This window comes from Chiloscyllium plagiosum, unplaced genomic scaffold (assembly GCF_037043375.1).
Source record: "Chiloscyllium plagiosum isolate Xiang-an unplaced genomic scaffold, Cpla_swu_hap1 HiC_scaffold_2, whole genome shotgun sequence".
Taxonomy (NCBI): Eukaryota; Metazoa; Chordata; class Chondrichthyes; order Orectolobiformes; family Hemiscylliidae; genus Chiloscyllium; species Chiloscyllium plagiosum.
In genome coordinates, this window is record NW_028270140.1 from 10248100 (window position 1) to 10264360 (window position 16261).

The 16261-nt window shown below is 43.0% G+C and overlaps 1 protein-coding gene across 2 annotated transcripts in view; it reads left to right on the forward strand.

The window, feature by feature from the left end:
* Positions 1–11280: 11280 nt before the first annotated feature.
* The window catches only part of cdkn2a/b (cyclin-dependent kinase inhibitor 2A/B (p15, inhibits CDK4)), a 66545-nt gene continuing 61564 nt past the window's right edge, over positions 11281–16261 (forward strand). For both annotated transcript variants that reach the window (XM_043718884.2, XM_043718892.2), the window contains exon 1: positions 11281–11400. The gene's annotated coding sequence lies outside the window, so the exon portion shown is untranslated. The remainder of the gene's footprint in view (positions 11401–16261) is intronic.

A 16261-nucleotide genomic window follows, 5' to 3' on the forward strand; every position in this document is an offset into this window, starting at 1 on the left:
TTCTGCAACAACAATCAAGTCAGGCAGAAGTGCTTTACAATATTCAAATACTTTGCTGTTTTTATTTATCTTATCACACAGTAGAATAATTGGTATCTTCCATTTGCACCTTGTATTCCATTTGATCTCAAACCGGGATCAAAATCCTAACCGAATGTCATATTATTAAGGCAGAGATATAAATATGAAGATCAGACACAGTCCAGATTTTTTACTATGAGTAAGAGAAACGAAATTATTTGTGCTTAAAACCACAATCGAATCACAACTGGGAATTCATCATAGTTAAGTCAATTTTTAGGATCATAATATTTTGAAACAGCAGAGTACAGCTAGATAATGTTTTATATGGATGAAGAGAAAAATCGCAAGAACATATTGGGGTAATTTCAGATACTTTATTTCCAATAGCTACTGGAATGATTAATAACAATGGCAATAATAGCAATTACAACATGATTACATTTGCATTGTAAGGGAACTAGACTCTGGGGCAGTCCCCACAGATTGGAAAACAGCAAATGTGATGCCACTGTTTAAAAAGGGAGGTAGTCAAAAGATGGGAAATTATAGACCGGTTAGCTTAACCTCTGTAGTGCGGAAGATGCTTGAGTATATTATCAAGGAAGAAATAGCAAGGCATCGCGATAGAAATTGTCCCGTTGGGCAGATGCAGCGTGGGTTCATGAAGGGCACGTCATGCTTAACTAATCTAGGAATTCTATGAAGACATTACGAGCATGTGGACAATGGGGACCAAGTAGATGTGGTGTACCTAGATTACCAAAAGGCCTTTGGCAAGGTGCCGCACAAGAGGCTGCTGTATAAGATAAGGATGCATGGTGTTACGGGTAAAGTATTAGCATAGATAGAGGATTGGTTGACCAACAGAAAGCAAAGAGTAAGGATAAATGAGTGCTAATCTGGTTGGCAATCAGTGACTAATGGTGTGCCTCAGGGATCAGTGTTTGGGACCACAATAATTTACAATATATATAGATGATTTGAAGTTGGGAATCATGTGTAGGGTGTCAAAGTTTGCAGATGACACTGAGAAGAGTAGCAGAGCAAAGTTTGTAGAGGACTGCGAAACTTTGCAGAGGAACATAGATACATTGAGTGAGTGGCTAAAGGTCTGGCAGAGGGAATACAATGTAAATAAATGTGGAATCATACATTTTGGTAGGAGTAATAGCAAAAATGATTATTACTTGAATGGTAAAAAGTTGCAGCTTGCTGCTATGCAGAGGGACCTGGGTGTCCTTGTGCACGAATCACAGAAGGTTGGTCTGCAGGTACAACAGTTAATTATGAAGGCAATAGGAATTTTGTTCTTCGTTGTTGAAGGGATTGAGTTTGAAAGCAGAGCTGTACAAGGTGCAGCTGTACAGGGTGCTGGTGAGGTCATACCTGGAGTATTGTGTATAGTTTTGGTCTCCTTACTTGAGAAAGGAAGTACTGGTACTGGAGGGGGTGCAGAGGAGGTTCACTGGGTTGATTCCTGAGTTGAGGGGCTTGGCTTATGAGGAGAGATGGATTAGACTGGGATTATGTTTGTTGGAATTTAAAAGATTGAAGGGGGATCTTATAGAAACATATAAAATTATGAAGGGAACAGATAAGATAGAAATAGAGAGGATGTTTCCACTGGCAAGTGAAACTAGAACAAGAGGGCATAGCCTCAAGATTAGTGGGAGCAGATTTAGGACTGATTTGACAAGGAACTTCTTTACCCAGACGGTTGTTAATCTATGGAAGTCCTTGTTCAGGGAAGTAGTTGACACTATTTCAGTAAACATTTTTAAAGCTAAGGTAGATTTTTTTTAACAATAAATGGATTAAGGGTTATAGTTAGAGGGTGGGTAAGTGGATCTGAGTCCATGAAAAGATCACCCATGAACTTATTGAATAGTGGAGCAGGCTCAAAGGGCCAGACACCCTACATCTGCTCCTTGTTCTTAAGTTCTTATGTTTGAGAAATCTTTACTGGAGTAATTAGAATTACATCTCACAACAAAGGTTCAAACAACTAGTCATTTCCATATGACCTCAAGAAGTCCTAGCGAACCTAAAGAAATGAGCATTCGCGGAAAATAATTTGACGGTTCTAGTCACTCCCAGCACAAAGGAAGAGGGTTCTGGGTTGCTGGAGACCATTCATTGCTATCCCAGAATGTTGCTGGAAGAAATCCTCATGTTAGTGCCCTGACTCTAACTTCCTTCAGCTGCTTCATCATAAATGGTGATGTTCACTGGTGATTGCACATATTCAGCACTGTTTGCAACTTCACAGATACTGAAGTAGTTTGTGTCCATATGCAGTAAGACCTGAACAACATTCTGTCTTGAGCTGCTGAGTGGCAAGTAACATTCATAGCACACAACTGCGCAACAATGACAATCTCCACCCAGACATCATCTAATCATCAGCCCTTGATATTCAATGGCATTACCATTGCTGAGGCACCCCTAATACTGCCTATGTTGAGATTTAGAACAGGATCTTAAAGAACCACAGAATTGAGTTTTATACCATGTAATCTACTGATCGAAAGTCTCTGGGTAACCCAACAAAGTGATCAGGATCTGAACTGCAGCAACATCATAAATACTGCAGGTCAGAGGCTGGGAATTTTGTGATGAGTAATTCACCTCCCATCTCCCCAGAGCCTGCCCAACAACTATTAGACACAAATGAGGAATGTGTTGAGATACAATAGTTGAGATTTCCTAGTTGTTTGCAGCTGCAATAACACTCAAGAAGCTCGAGATCATTCGAGAAAAAGCAACCCACTTGATTGGCATCCTATCTAGCACATTAAACGTGCTGTCCATTCACCACCAACACATACATCATGGAAATAAGATGCACTACAGCACCCAAGGCTCCTTCGCCATGCATGGACTATTGGACTGTCATGGGTCAAAGAAAGTGGCTCACCACCACTTTCTCCAGGGCAATTAAGGATTGGCATAAATGCTGACTTTACTAGTGACGTCCACATCCTGTGAAAGCATTAACAAAAATAAACCTTATTGCACCTTTAATCATGAAATACATGATCCATCATTGCTACCATAAACAGTCTTAAAATGAAAATGTGATGTAGGTTGGAAGCAATTATCTCCCTCGTGAAGGTTACAGTCCTTGGAGAAGGTTACAGTCCTTAGAGAAGGTTACAGTTCTTAGAGAAGGTTACAGTCCTTGGAGAAGATTACAGTTTTTTTAGATTAGATTAGATTACTTTACAGTGTGGAAACAGGCCCTTCGGCCCAATAAGTCCACACCGATGCGCCGAAGCGTAACCCACCCATACCCTTACATTTACCCTTTACCTAACACTACGGGCAATTTAGCATGGCCAATTCATCTGACCTGCACATCTTTGGACTGTGGGAGGAAACCGGAGCACCCGGAGGAAACCCACGCAGACACGGGGAGAACGTGCAAACTCCACACAGTCAGTTGCCTGAGGCGGGAATTGAACCCGGGTCTCTGGCGCTGCGAGGCAGCAGTGCTAACCACTGTGCCACCGTGCCGTCCATAGAGAAGGTTACAGTTCTTAGAGAAGGTTACAGTCCTTGGAGAAGATTACAGTCCTCAGAGAAGGTTACAGTTCTTAGAGAAGGTTACAGTCCTCAGAGAAGGTTACAGTCCTCGGAGAAGGTTACAGTCCTCAGAGAAGGTTACAGTCCTTAGAGAAGGTTGCGGTCCTTAGAGAAGGTTACAGTCCTTGGAGAAGGTTACAGGCCTTGGAGAAGGTTACAGTCCTTAGAGAAGATTACAGTCCTTGGAGAAGGTTACAGTCCTTGGAGAAGGTTACAGTCCTTAGAGAAGGTTACAGTCCTTGGAGAAGGTTACAGTCCTTGGAGAAGGTTACAGGCCTTAGAGAAGGTTACAGTCCTTGGAGAAGGTTACAGTCCTTAGAGAAGGTTACAGGCCTTGGAGAAGGTTACAGGCCTTGGAGAAGGTTACAGGCCTTAGAGAAGGTTACAGTCCTTGGAGAAGATTACAGGCCTTAGAGAAGGTTACAGTCCTTGGAGAAGATTACAGGCCTTAGAGAAGGTTACAGTCCTTAGAGAAGGTTACAGTCCTTGGAGAAGGTTACAGTCCTTGGAGAAGGTTACAGGCCTTAGAGAAGGTTACAGGCCTTAGAGAAGGTTACAGTCCTTGCACATGTGAGTCTAATGCATGCATAAGCTGCTTGCAATGTGGCGGTTAAATTCTCCTTAGACTTTAATTTGTACTGTTTCAGTAACCTCATGTTAGATTTGAGTATTCATGGTAAATTTCTTTCCACACTATTTTATTATTGTCATTAAAATTCTTGTGCACGGTGTAATTATGTGGATTAAAATAGCTTTAGACAAGGCATTAAAGGAAACAAGATAACCAGTGAACTAAAAATAACGCACAAAGGAAGTTAAGGTCCCATGTGCCTTTGTGAAATTAAATAATGAAGGTAAATCAGGCGTACACAAACTGATTTATACAATATTTTGAGACAAATTAATATTAAATCTGCACAGAGAACATCTAGCAAGTTTGTGAATTTGGATTTGAATTCATTTTGTACTGCAATAACCAAATTTAGTCATGTAAATTATTCCAAATGTTCACTTTTATTTGTTCATGGGATGTGAGCATCAATGGCTAGACTAGCATTTATTGCCCGTTCATAACTGGCTACAGAAGATAGTGGCGAACTGCCTTCTTGAACCATTGTAGTCCCTAAGGTTTAAGAACACTCATAGTGCTGTTAGGAAGGGAGTTGCAGGATTTTGACCCAACAACAGAGAAGGGGCCACAACATTACTCCAAATTATTTTGGTGTGTATGACTTGGGCAGGAGCTTGTAGGTGTTCCCAGGTATCTGGTCCCTTGGTTCTTCCAGCTGGTACAGGTCACAGGTTTGGAGAGCGCAGTCAACAGCATTGTTGAGTTAATACAGTGCATTTTGTTGATGGTATACACTGCTGCTTCTGTGCATTGGTGGTGAAGGCAATGCATGCAGAAGCCAATCAAGAGGCTACTTTATCCTGACAGAGTTAAGCACGCTCACGAACAAGCAGAGAATATTCCATCACATTCCTGACTTGTGCCTTCAAGTGGTGAAGTGGACTTGGGGAGTCAGGAGGTTAAGTTACTCACTGCAAAATTCCTAGCCTCTAACCTGCTCTATTATAATGGCTGGTCCAGTTTCAGTTTCTGATCAATGGTAACCTCCAGGATTTTAATGATGGGGAAATCAATGACTGTATTGCCATTGAATTTCAAGATTTGGAGGTGCCAGAGTTGGACATGGGTGGACAGAGTTAAAAATCACACAATACTAGGTTATAGTCCAACAGGTTTAATTGGAAGTTTATTTTGTGCTTCCAAATAAACCTGTTGGATTCTAACCTGGTGACATGTGATTTTTAGCATTGAATTTCAAGGGATGATTAGATTCTATTTCATTTGATTTGGTCCTTGCTTGACACTGACATGGCACAGATGTTACTTCCCAAGCCCTGGATGTTGTCCAGGTCTTGCACTGTATGAACGTGAATTAAATCAGTGTCTGAGGAATTGTGAACAGTGCGTAACATTGTGTAAATCATCAAAAAACATCCAAAACTCCAGCCTTACAGTGAAGAGAAGATCATTGATGAAGCAGCTGAGAAAACTGGGCCCAGGACACTACTCTAACGAACTCCTGCAATGATTTCCTGAGGCTGAAATTATTGACTACAACAACCACAGCCATCGTCCTTTATTCCAGTTGTAATCACAAGTCACAGGGAGTTTTCTCCTAATTCCCATTGATTCCGGTTTTGCTAAGACTCTTTGATGCCACACTTAGTCAAACGTTGCATTCATGTTGAGGACAACCACTCTCATCTCACCTTACCTCTGGATTTCAGCTCTTTTTTCCATGTTTTGACCAAGGCTAATGAGGCCTGAAACTAAATAGCCTCGGCAGAATGCAAACTGAGTGTTGCTGAACAAGTTATTAATGAGGTGGTGGCCCTTTAAATCACTTTATTGATTGAGAATAGATTGATAAGGCATTACAGTCACAGCGTCATACAGCATGGAATCAGGCCCTTGGTCCAACATGTCCTCTCCAACCAGATATCCTAAATTAAACAAATCCCATCTGCCAGCATTTGGCCCATATCCCCCCAAATCCTTCCTATTCATATACCCATCTAGATGCCTCTTAAATGCTATAATTGTACCAGCCTCCACCACTTCCTCTGGCAGTTCATTAAATCCTACAGCACCTGGTATACCCAGGCAATCTCCCATCCAAGTACTAACCACGCCTGAGTCTGCTTAGCTTGTGATAATTGTTTTCAGTACCATTACTAGAGTGTTGTTAGGGCCCACAATCTGTGCAGTATCCAGTGCCTTCAGCCATATCGTGACATTACATTGAGTGAATTAAATTGGCTGAAGGCTAGTATCTTAGATGCTGTGGACCTCATGAGGAAGGTAAGATGGATTATCTGCCATTTGAAGATGGATTATAATGCTTCAGCCTTGTCTTTAAGGGTTATGGTGAGAGGGCAGGTAAGTGGAGCTGAGGCCACAAAAAGATCAGCCATGATCTTATTGAATAGCGGAGCAGGCTTGAGGGGCCAGATGGTCTACTCCTGCTCTTAGTTCTTATGTTCTTTTGCACTCATGTCTTGGGCTCCTCGATCTTTGAACCTCCTCCTGCTGTTGGTCGTTTAACTGTGTACCACCATGCCAGACTGAATGTGGCAGAACTATAGAACTTAAGTCTGATCTGTTGGCTGCGAGATTGATTGGCTCTGCCTATGAAATATTGTCTCAATAGTTCTGTTGACAAGTGTTGTAGCTATACTAGGTTGACGCTTAGATTTATGTATGCTCAATTCTGTTCCTGGCATGCCCACCCCACCCCCCACCACCACCTTGTACTTTTATTGAGCCATTTAGCCCTATGATACTTCTATCAATGGAGAGTATGATCTTCAACTCAACCAGCAATGTGCAGCGGCCAATCCTACCAATACTATCCTGGGCAAGTGCTTCTGAGCAAGGTAGATGGGTAAATACAAGGTCAAGTTGGTTTTCCCTCTCATTGGCTCCATCTGTCACAACTAACAGAGGCATGTGATTTTAGGCTAACCTTGAATGAGATGCTGAGAGACTGTTTAGTGTGCGGGATTAATGACGTAACCATGCAAAAGCAAATGGGGCAAGTGGAACATGTGAGCTACAGGGTGTCCCAATAGAAGTAGGCACCGTCACCTATCTGACTGAGCTTCGGGAACATCATTTGAATGAAGGCAATCACATAGCCTCACACAGGATATAGCTTGAGCGACGGGGCACTAGGTCAGCCCACAGCAAAGCCCCAAAACAAAGCTAAGCCTCATCCAAATGGCTAAAATGTGCTTCAGTATCCGTGCCAGCAAGCCATTGTAGGTGCTGCCGGTATGCGGACTCGAGATAGCAAAGAAATCTGATGGGGCTTGACTTGATTAAGGAAGCTCATAGGCCAGTATCCAGGAGAGTGCACACCCTGGAAAACCTACCTGCGTGTGGTTTGGAGCAGTTAAATTACCTAGCAACATCCAAATCAGAAGCAATCAAAAGGCACCTGGGTGGGTATATGAATAGGAAGGATTTGGTGGGAAATGGGCCAGGTGCTGGCAGGTGGGACTAGATTGGGTTAGGATACCTGGTCGGCATGGATGAGTTGGACCGAAGGGTCTGTTTCTGTGCTGTACATCTCTACGACTCTAAAATAAATGTCTACTTAAATGGTCACCCGGTTCTAATGGAGGTTGATGCCAGTGCAGCTGCATCAGTGATTGCAAAACCAATCTTTCACAAGATTTGCTCTGACCTCCAATCCCTAAGATTGCACACATCCTCGGCTGGACTGAGAACCTATACCAGGGAATCTTAACAGATTAAGGGTACAACTTCAGTTCCAGTCTACTCTGAGAAGCAGCTGGCTCAGTTCCCAGTGATTGTAGTAAAAGGCTCAGGCCCAAGCTTGATGAAACAGAAATGGTTTAGAAAGATTCACTTTGATTGGCTGAATAATTTTCAATTAGAAAATGGCTGCCTGAGTGAGGTCTAATTAAATATACAGAGGTTTTTCAGGAAGGTTAAGGGAGTATAAAAAGAGCCAAGGGTACTTTTCATGTTGACCAGGAAGCAATTCTTCAAGGCCCACGCAATACCATTTGCCTAACGGGCAAAAGTAGAGGTAAGAGATAGGAGGCTGGAAAGCGAAGGAGTCATTACATCAGTCCAGTTTGCAGAATGGACAGCACCGGTTGAACCGACTGAGAAACCTGACAGGTCGATTCACTTTTGTGGGGATTTTAAGCAAATGGGAAACCGCGTTTTGCAATGGGATAAATACCCAATCTCTCACATAGAGGACATGTACGCAAAACCAGTGGAGGAGTGTCCTTGACGAAGTTGGACATGAGTTAAAACATGTGGTGCTGGAAAAGCCGACTCTCCTGCTCCTCGATGCTGCCTGACCGGCTGTGCTTTTCCAGTGCCAAACGTTTCGACTCTGATCTCCAGCATCTACAGTCCTCATTTTCTCGAAGCCATGTGTACCTGCAAATGTGACTAGATAAAGAGTCCCAGAAAGATGCCACAATTAATAACCATAGGGATTTGTACAAGACTGCTATTTGGGGTATCATCAGCTTGCGTCCTTTTCCAGCAGACCATGGAGAGCATTTTACAAGATCTACCCCAGGCGGCTACTTATCTGGATGATGTGCTAATAACCAGGAAGACCAATAAAGAGCACTTGGAGAATTTGGACATAGTGCATAGTTCTCCCAGCTGGGCATATGCCTTGGAAGGGAAACAATGTGTGCTCCAGGCACCCCAAGTGGCCTACTTGGGCTACAGAATTAACAAGATTGGGTTACAGCTGTTGGGCGATGAAGTGAGGAAAATCAAAGATGTCCTGGCTTCCATGTCTGTACCTGAGATTAGATCTTTCCTTGGGTTGGTGAACGATTATGGAAAATGCAAACGTAATCTGGCCTCCATCTTGGCACCCCTTACACCTGCTATTGGAAAAGAGACACCCTTGAAAAGGGCCTCCTGCCAAGAAGTAGCCTTTAGTGAAGTGAAAAAAGCAACTATCGTCATCTAAGGCATTGGCCTAGTACAATCCAAAGCAAGAGGTAGCGCTGACATGTGATTCCTCCCTTTATATTGGCTCACTGGTGGCCCAATGGAGAGGAACGTCCGATAGTGTATGCTTCCCAGACTTTAGCTGATGCCAAACACAAATGTGCCCAAACAGTGAAGGAAGGTTTGGCAATCATCTTTAGTGTGAGGAAGTTTCACCAATACCTTTATGGATGCACATTTGTAAAACAGACCACAAACCCTGCTAGGGCTACTTAAAGTAGACAAGGCTGTGCCTCCAATAGCTTCTGGTCCAATTCAGTGGTGGACCCTTATTTTTAATCCATTTAATCCCAAGTTGGAAAACCATCCAGGAAGCCAAGCGGTAAATGCACTTACCCTGAGCCATCTCTCACTGGCAGATACACCACTACTGGTACTGTCCCTGGAAGACCCGTCCTGGTTTTAAACATTGTAAACACCCTTCCGGTCACTGCTGACAATATCTGACTATCGACTATCCTGGTGAAACTAAAACAGATGGTGGTGAGGTGAGAAACAAAAGGGCCACCCATAACCAGAACTGAAACCTTTCTGGACGCGGTGAGACAGATCACTATAGAGGATGGCATATTATTGTGGGGAGCAAGATTGTCCTGAGTAAAGGTCACCAGTAGATACTGGCTGAACTCCACAGGGGTCATTCCGGGGTTTCCAAAATGAAGATGTTGGTGAGATGTTATGTCTGATGGCCAGGAATGGATGCTGAAATAGTTGTCCGAGTGGAGAATGCTCAGAGTGCCAACAAGGACAAAGTTTACTGCCAACATTTTCCCCACATTCATGGGTATGGCCAGGTAACCCTGGACTCAGTTACGCATCGACTATACGGGTCTTTTCATGGGCTCAATGTTCCTAGTCATTGCGGATGTCCAGTCAAAATAGTTGGTCATGAAAAGAGTCAATTCGGCAAACCCAGGGACGACAATTGAAAAGCTGTGAGTATCATTGCAATACACGGACTCCCAGAAGTATCGGTCATGGATAATGGGACATCATTTACCAACAGGGATTTCAAATATCTCCTGAAGATGAATGGCACTCGACAAGTATGGACAGCTCCATAACATCCATTGTCCAATAGTTTGGTGGAAAGAGCAGTCCAAACATTGAAGGAAAGCTTAAAGCAACAGCCTACAGCTTCACTCAATACCAAACAGTCACGGTTCCTATTTGATTATAGGACCACCCTTCACCCAACAACAAAGATAGCTCCAGCAGAGTTGCTGATGGGGACAGGTCTCCGCATCAGTTTAAATCTAAAGCCAATGTGGGAGGATGGAATGGCAGCAGTCTGTGAAATTTTGTTCATGTTTAATTTTATGCTCTAAAATCCCCCTGTCCACAAATGCCACAGTTAATCTCCAAAGGTTAAGGAAGAATGGCTTTGAATGATCAACACCAGAACGTGACAAATGGGAACATTTGATCAGACGAATCTGGTGACCTGTCCAGAATGACAAGTTTTGGCTTTATATTCTGTGCGACCGGACTCCAGCTGTTTGGCAGTCCATTACTGCCCTCTTATTGAATTTCCAGTTTATGTTCCAAAATATGAACACATTCGCAAACCAAATCACCCAGTTTGTTCAATTCATATGTCTTGTTTCAAAATTGTGTGTCATGTATATCAATATTGTATTCTGAATTAGGGAGGAGGTGGAGAGAGAGAATAGGAGCCAATCACTTCCTATACGCTTCCCAAATAATGCAGACTCTCACACACAATGCATATAAATAGACTAGATGTAAACAGTCCTTCAGGAATTTCTTTCAAAGTAACTAATTAAATGATGAAAGAAAGGGAACACGGCTTTGTAAGCAGAATTTTGTTCTAATCCAGTCCAGTGTTTACTTGCATCCCAGTCAAATGCTTTTGAATTCTGTTCAGGTAATGTATAAATTTGTTTTCAGACGGTTGGATGTTGCTGTCATTTTTAAACTTTGGTTTATATATTTATGTGAACTGGTTTGCATGCTGTTTGAACTTGGCAAGCGATAATGGATTAATCAGCAAAAAAACGCTTGTTTCCTTTCAATTTGAACTGATCACATGGTTCCAACTGTCATTTCACTGGTTGTGCTGCTGCTGCTGATTCACTGCTGCTGACTGGTGCCCAGTGCAAGCTCTCTCCACTCGTGACTGAATACTTTTTTTTGAAAATTCTCTTGGCGAGAAGCTGAGGTTAAATGACCGAGATGCGAAGGTAGAGATATCAATATTTGAAATGTTGTGATCTTTTCAATGTTCGTACACAGCTGAATAATATTTCTTTTATTATGACTGTGATCACTTATTTCAATCTTATTAATACTGAAAGTGGCAAGCGGCTTCCTCTTCCAGCATCTGAAATTTGTGCTGTCACAGAGAACACTAGTAATTTTACTTTGATCAAATAAGGATTTGTGTTTTTCTGAATACATTTCTCAGAAAGGATAACGTGGTTTCTAGCCAAATTCTCTCTGAAGTATTCTTGCATTACTGTATGCAACCACACAGTCCCAATGAGCTGTAACTGGACTAAAGAGCTGTGAGTACCAGCTACAAACAACCTCAAGAAAACATATGTTGTGCAGGCGTTTTAGTTATGTCCAATTGATTTTGATTGAAATGGTTATTGATGAGAGGTGTTAAAGATGGCTGCCAGCTGGTCTTCATTCTTGAAGAGGTCTAGTATCTTTGTGGTAGTGATTTGGTGAGGGGCTGCACAATTGAGCATCTATAGAGAGAGAAGACCCAAGGTTCTCTCCACTGATCTATTGCAACACTTTCTGATTTCAGTATTCACAGTTTGTCTTTTTGCTTTACTGTTGATGATTGTCCAGTTGGCAAACCATATTCTCAATCTGGCCATCCTACACACTTTTTATAGTGAAATGGATCTAAAGTGCTCTCTAAGTAAACCAGACAGCAAAATTATTGTTAAGACTTCACAATGCAATTACTGTATTTTGGCCTCATTGTATAACTTCTCTGTCGTGTTGGTTACCATGGCAATATGTCAAAGAAGTTAGCCAGTCTCTGCCAGGAGCCCTTTATCAATTTTCAACTGCTATGAACGCTATGTTTGATTGCCATGGGATGGCAGTTCCTTTGGTTAGCCACAGGTATTGTATTCAGTACTCTGCAGTTATATTGAATTGCTTTTTCCCTAGCCTACAAATTATGCTGAAAACTGATTTAGTGGCATGGCTTTCAAAAAGTTAAATTTCTTTACAGTCTATCAGACTACTACTTTCTTTCTTGGATGACTTGTTTTCCTGGGAGCAAATATTAGGTAAAAGAGGGAGAGCCTTATTAGGTTAGGTGTCTCTTCCTTTTCCATTGTGTGTGTGTGTGTACGCGCCTGCCTGAGATAAGCCACATAATGCAAGTGACAGGAACGTCCAGGCTTTTCTCAATGCAATTGACTGAGCAGTGAACCACTTGAGACATCCAAGGTGCTTTGGGCACTGAGGCTTGGCTCTGGATCATTGCCATGAGGATGAGGGAGAAGCCAAACAAAAGTAAATAATACTTTTTCAGTCATTGAGTCATAGATGTACAACATGGAAACAGACCCTTCGGTCCAACTCGTCCATGCTGACCAGATATCCTAACCTAACCTAGTACCATTTGCCAGCACTTGGCCCATATCCCTCTAAAACCTTCCTATTCATATACCCATCCAGATGCCTTTTAAATGCTGTAAATTAAGTACCAGCCTCCACCACTTCCTCTGGCAGCTCATTCCATACTCGCACCACCCTCTGTGTGAAAAAGTTGCCCCTTAGGTCCTTTTTATATCTTTCTCCTCTCACCCTAAACCTATGCCCTCTAGTTCTGGACTCCCTGACCCCAGGGAAAAGACTTTGTCTATTTATCCTATTCATACCCCTCATAATTCTATAAGGTCATCCCTCAGCCTCCGATGCTCCAGGAGAAAACATCCCCAGCCTATTCAGCCTCTCCCTGTAGCTCAAATCCTCCAACCCTGACAACATTCTTGTAAATCTTTTCTGAACCCTTTCAAGTTGCACAACATCCTTCTGATAGGAAGGAGTCCAGAACTGTACGCAATATTCCAGACCAGGATTTTTGAATGTAGTTGGAACCTGTAGCTCCAGCCTGTAGCTGAACCTGTAGCTGAAATGACAGCCAGACTACTGCAACCACTAGGACTTATAACAGCACACAAACTCAACAGACACTCTCAGACAACAACTCACCAAAACTAAGGACCCGATACCCAGCATGAGTAAAACTAACGTAGTGTACAAAATCCCATGCAAGGACTGCACAAAACACTATATAGGACAAACAGGAAGACAGCTAACGATCCGCATCCACGAACATCAACTAGCCACGAAACGACACGACCAGCTATCCCTAGTAGCCACACACGCAGACGACAAGCAACATGAATTTGACTGGGACAACACTACCATTATAGGGCAAGCGAAACAAAGAACAACCAGGGAATTCCTAGAAGCTTGGCACTCATCCACAAACTCCATCAATAAACACATAGACCTGGACCCAATATACCGGCCACTACAGCGGACAGCTGAAACTGACAACCGGAAGCGGCAGGAACAGGCCACTATAAATGCCGGAGGAAACACCACAGAAGTGCTTCACAGGAGGCTCCCAAGCACTGAGGATGTCACCTAGACAGGGGACGAAACGTTTGCAACAAAAACTTCCAGCTCGGCGAACAGAACCACAACAACAGCACCTGTAGCTCCAATTAAAACTGTGCACCAAACCTGGATGGCCTACCACATATTCCCCCATTTTGTGCAGGCAATACACCTTAACAGATGGCAGACCCACACCAGGCCTGGATCAGGTAATTCCAATGCTCCTATCCAGCACCAGACTGCAGGAAATAGGTACATTTGCCATTAAATTTCCTGTGCATAGGCAATGAATCAGACAAACATTCACAATAGAAAACGAATGAGTTCTGAGGAAGGTTCACTCGATCTGAAACATTATCTCTAATTTTTCTCCACAGATGCTGCCAAACCTGCTGAGCTTTTCCAGCAACTTCTGATTTTGTTGCATTTGCAATGGAAACTGGATAGTTTCAGTTGCATTTCTAATACTGCAGTCAAAACTGAGCACAGGGATCCAGTTAAGTGTGTTAGCCCTGCTGCTCGTGATCTGGATGGCAGAACCAGTGAAAACAATTTGCCAAAACTATAATTGACATCAAGTCTGCTGAAAGTAAACAAAATGTGCACATTTTGTGTTCCAAGGCAGAGCCTGCACTAGAAAGCCCCATTCACAGGTCAGTGCTGTAAGTACATCAAAGCTCCTTGTTCCCTACTGGGGTCTTCATGCCAGTAACAATGGTCATTGGATTAAAATTACTATACAGAACTATTAGCAGAATTTTAATACCCGCCTAATGTTGAGCTTACTTACATAATTAATTTTAAATAATTATTTGCATATGAAACACTTCATATCACTGACCTCTCTCTTGTAAATAATATCTGCTTACACATAAACACTGCATTGAAGTTTGCAGCAGGGCATAATTTCTGGCATTGAATGAAAGGTGAAAGTTAAATATTGATCAATTGAAACATCACTTACTTGGGTTACCCAGTGGCTTCAGATCAGTAGATGCCTGGTATAGAATATTATGGAGTTCATCAAAATCCTATATTTAAATTTAAACCAAAGCACTGTTTGGGATGCCTCAGTGTCGGGGGGGGGGGGGGGGGGAGGTTAAAGGTGAAAGTTTGGCAATAGTTTTTAGTAATCATTGCCTGGTTACCCAAAGTGAGTTGACCACAAAACTTGACTTAGTTTTGATGTTAGCCACAGTCAAATTCAGCACCGACCGGCATTTCCACTGGCCTGGATATTGGATCATGTTTTTTTTCAGGCATAAACCTAATGCAGAGAAATTCAATGCAGTAGATATTTTAACCCAAACTGCTCATAACTCACCTGTGAAGCAGGGTGGGACTTGTACCTCGGCCTTCGAGCTCTAAGGTGGGGACATTACAACTGCGCCACAAGCATTCCAATTTTGATATCCAATGGGTGTTCCTTACCACCACTTCAGAAGCTCCAGACCTGCTGAGAACCTCCAACAATTTGCTTCTTCTGAAGATTGAAAGGGATCGGTGGATATGGGGAGAGAGCCTGAAGGAGGCTCCTACCTTGAATGATCAGCCGTGTTCCTGTTGAATGGTGGGGCTGGGGCGGGGGCGGAGGGCCGAATGGCCTGTTCCTTTTTTTTCCTCCATGTTTCTGGGTGGCACGCTATTATTAGTTAAAGGTTATTTCTCAGGGTACTCCATTGAAGCTGATTTAGTCCCCTTGCTTATCAATGTTCTCAGATGCACCCCAGTCCCAAAGCAGCGCTGCAGACTGACACCATAAAAAAAAACTATTAAAATATCTTGCCTAAATATGGAGCTGCAGATAGGGATGAACTTCTCCTGGCTTCGCATTCCCTCGCAGTACCGAACTCTTGCTGGCCCACTTGCTGATCTCATACTTCAACCACCGCATCCCCAGACTGACTTGATGCCCGGGTGCTGTCTCTCTGCTGGGTGGTGCTTTATGTGTGACAAACGCACTGAGTCCGGAATACATGTACGGATTCACACAGAGCCCTGTCGCAAGTGCAGCTATTACACCTGACCATCTCTCTTCCTCGTCAGCTTCGGGCGCTGCAATTCCTCCTGGGGCCCCTGGGCTGTGTGCCGAAAGCCTGGCACTGCACAAACCGACTTCCAGACCTATTAGATGGTCACTCTCTTTGGAGAGTGCCCGACACCCACGGAAATAAGTCACTGACTTCACAGGAAAACCGGACAGGCGGTGGGTAAACATCCAAATATCCGTGAGCTAGCTCATGTAATACAGTCATTTTCATGATTCTCAAATCAAGATGTGGAATTAATTTAGAGAGAATCATAGAATCCCTACAGGCCATTCAGCCCATCAAATCCACACTGACCGTCTGGACAGTATCCCACCCAGATCCAACTCATCCCTGTATTTCCCATGGTCTATCCACCTAACCTGCACATCTTTGGTGTGTGGGACGAAACCACAGC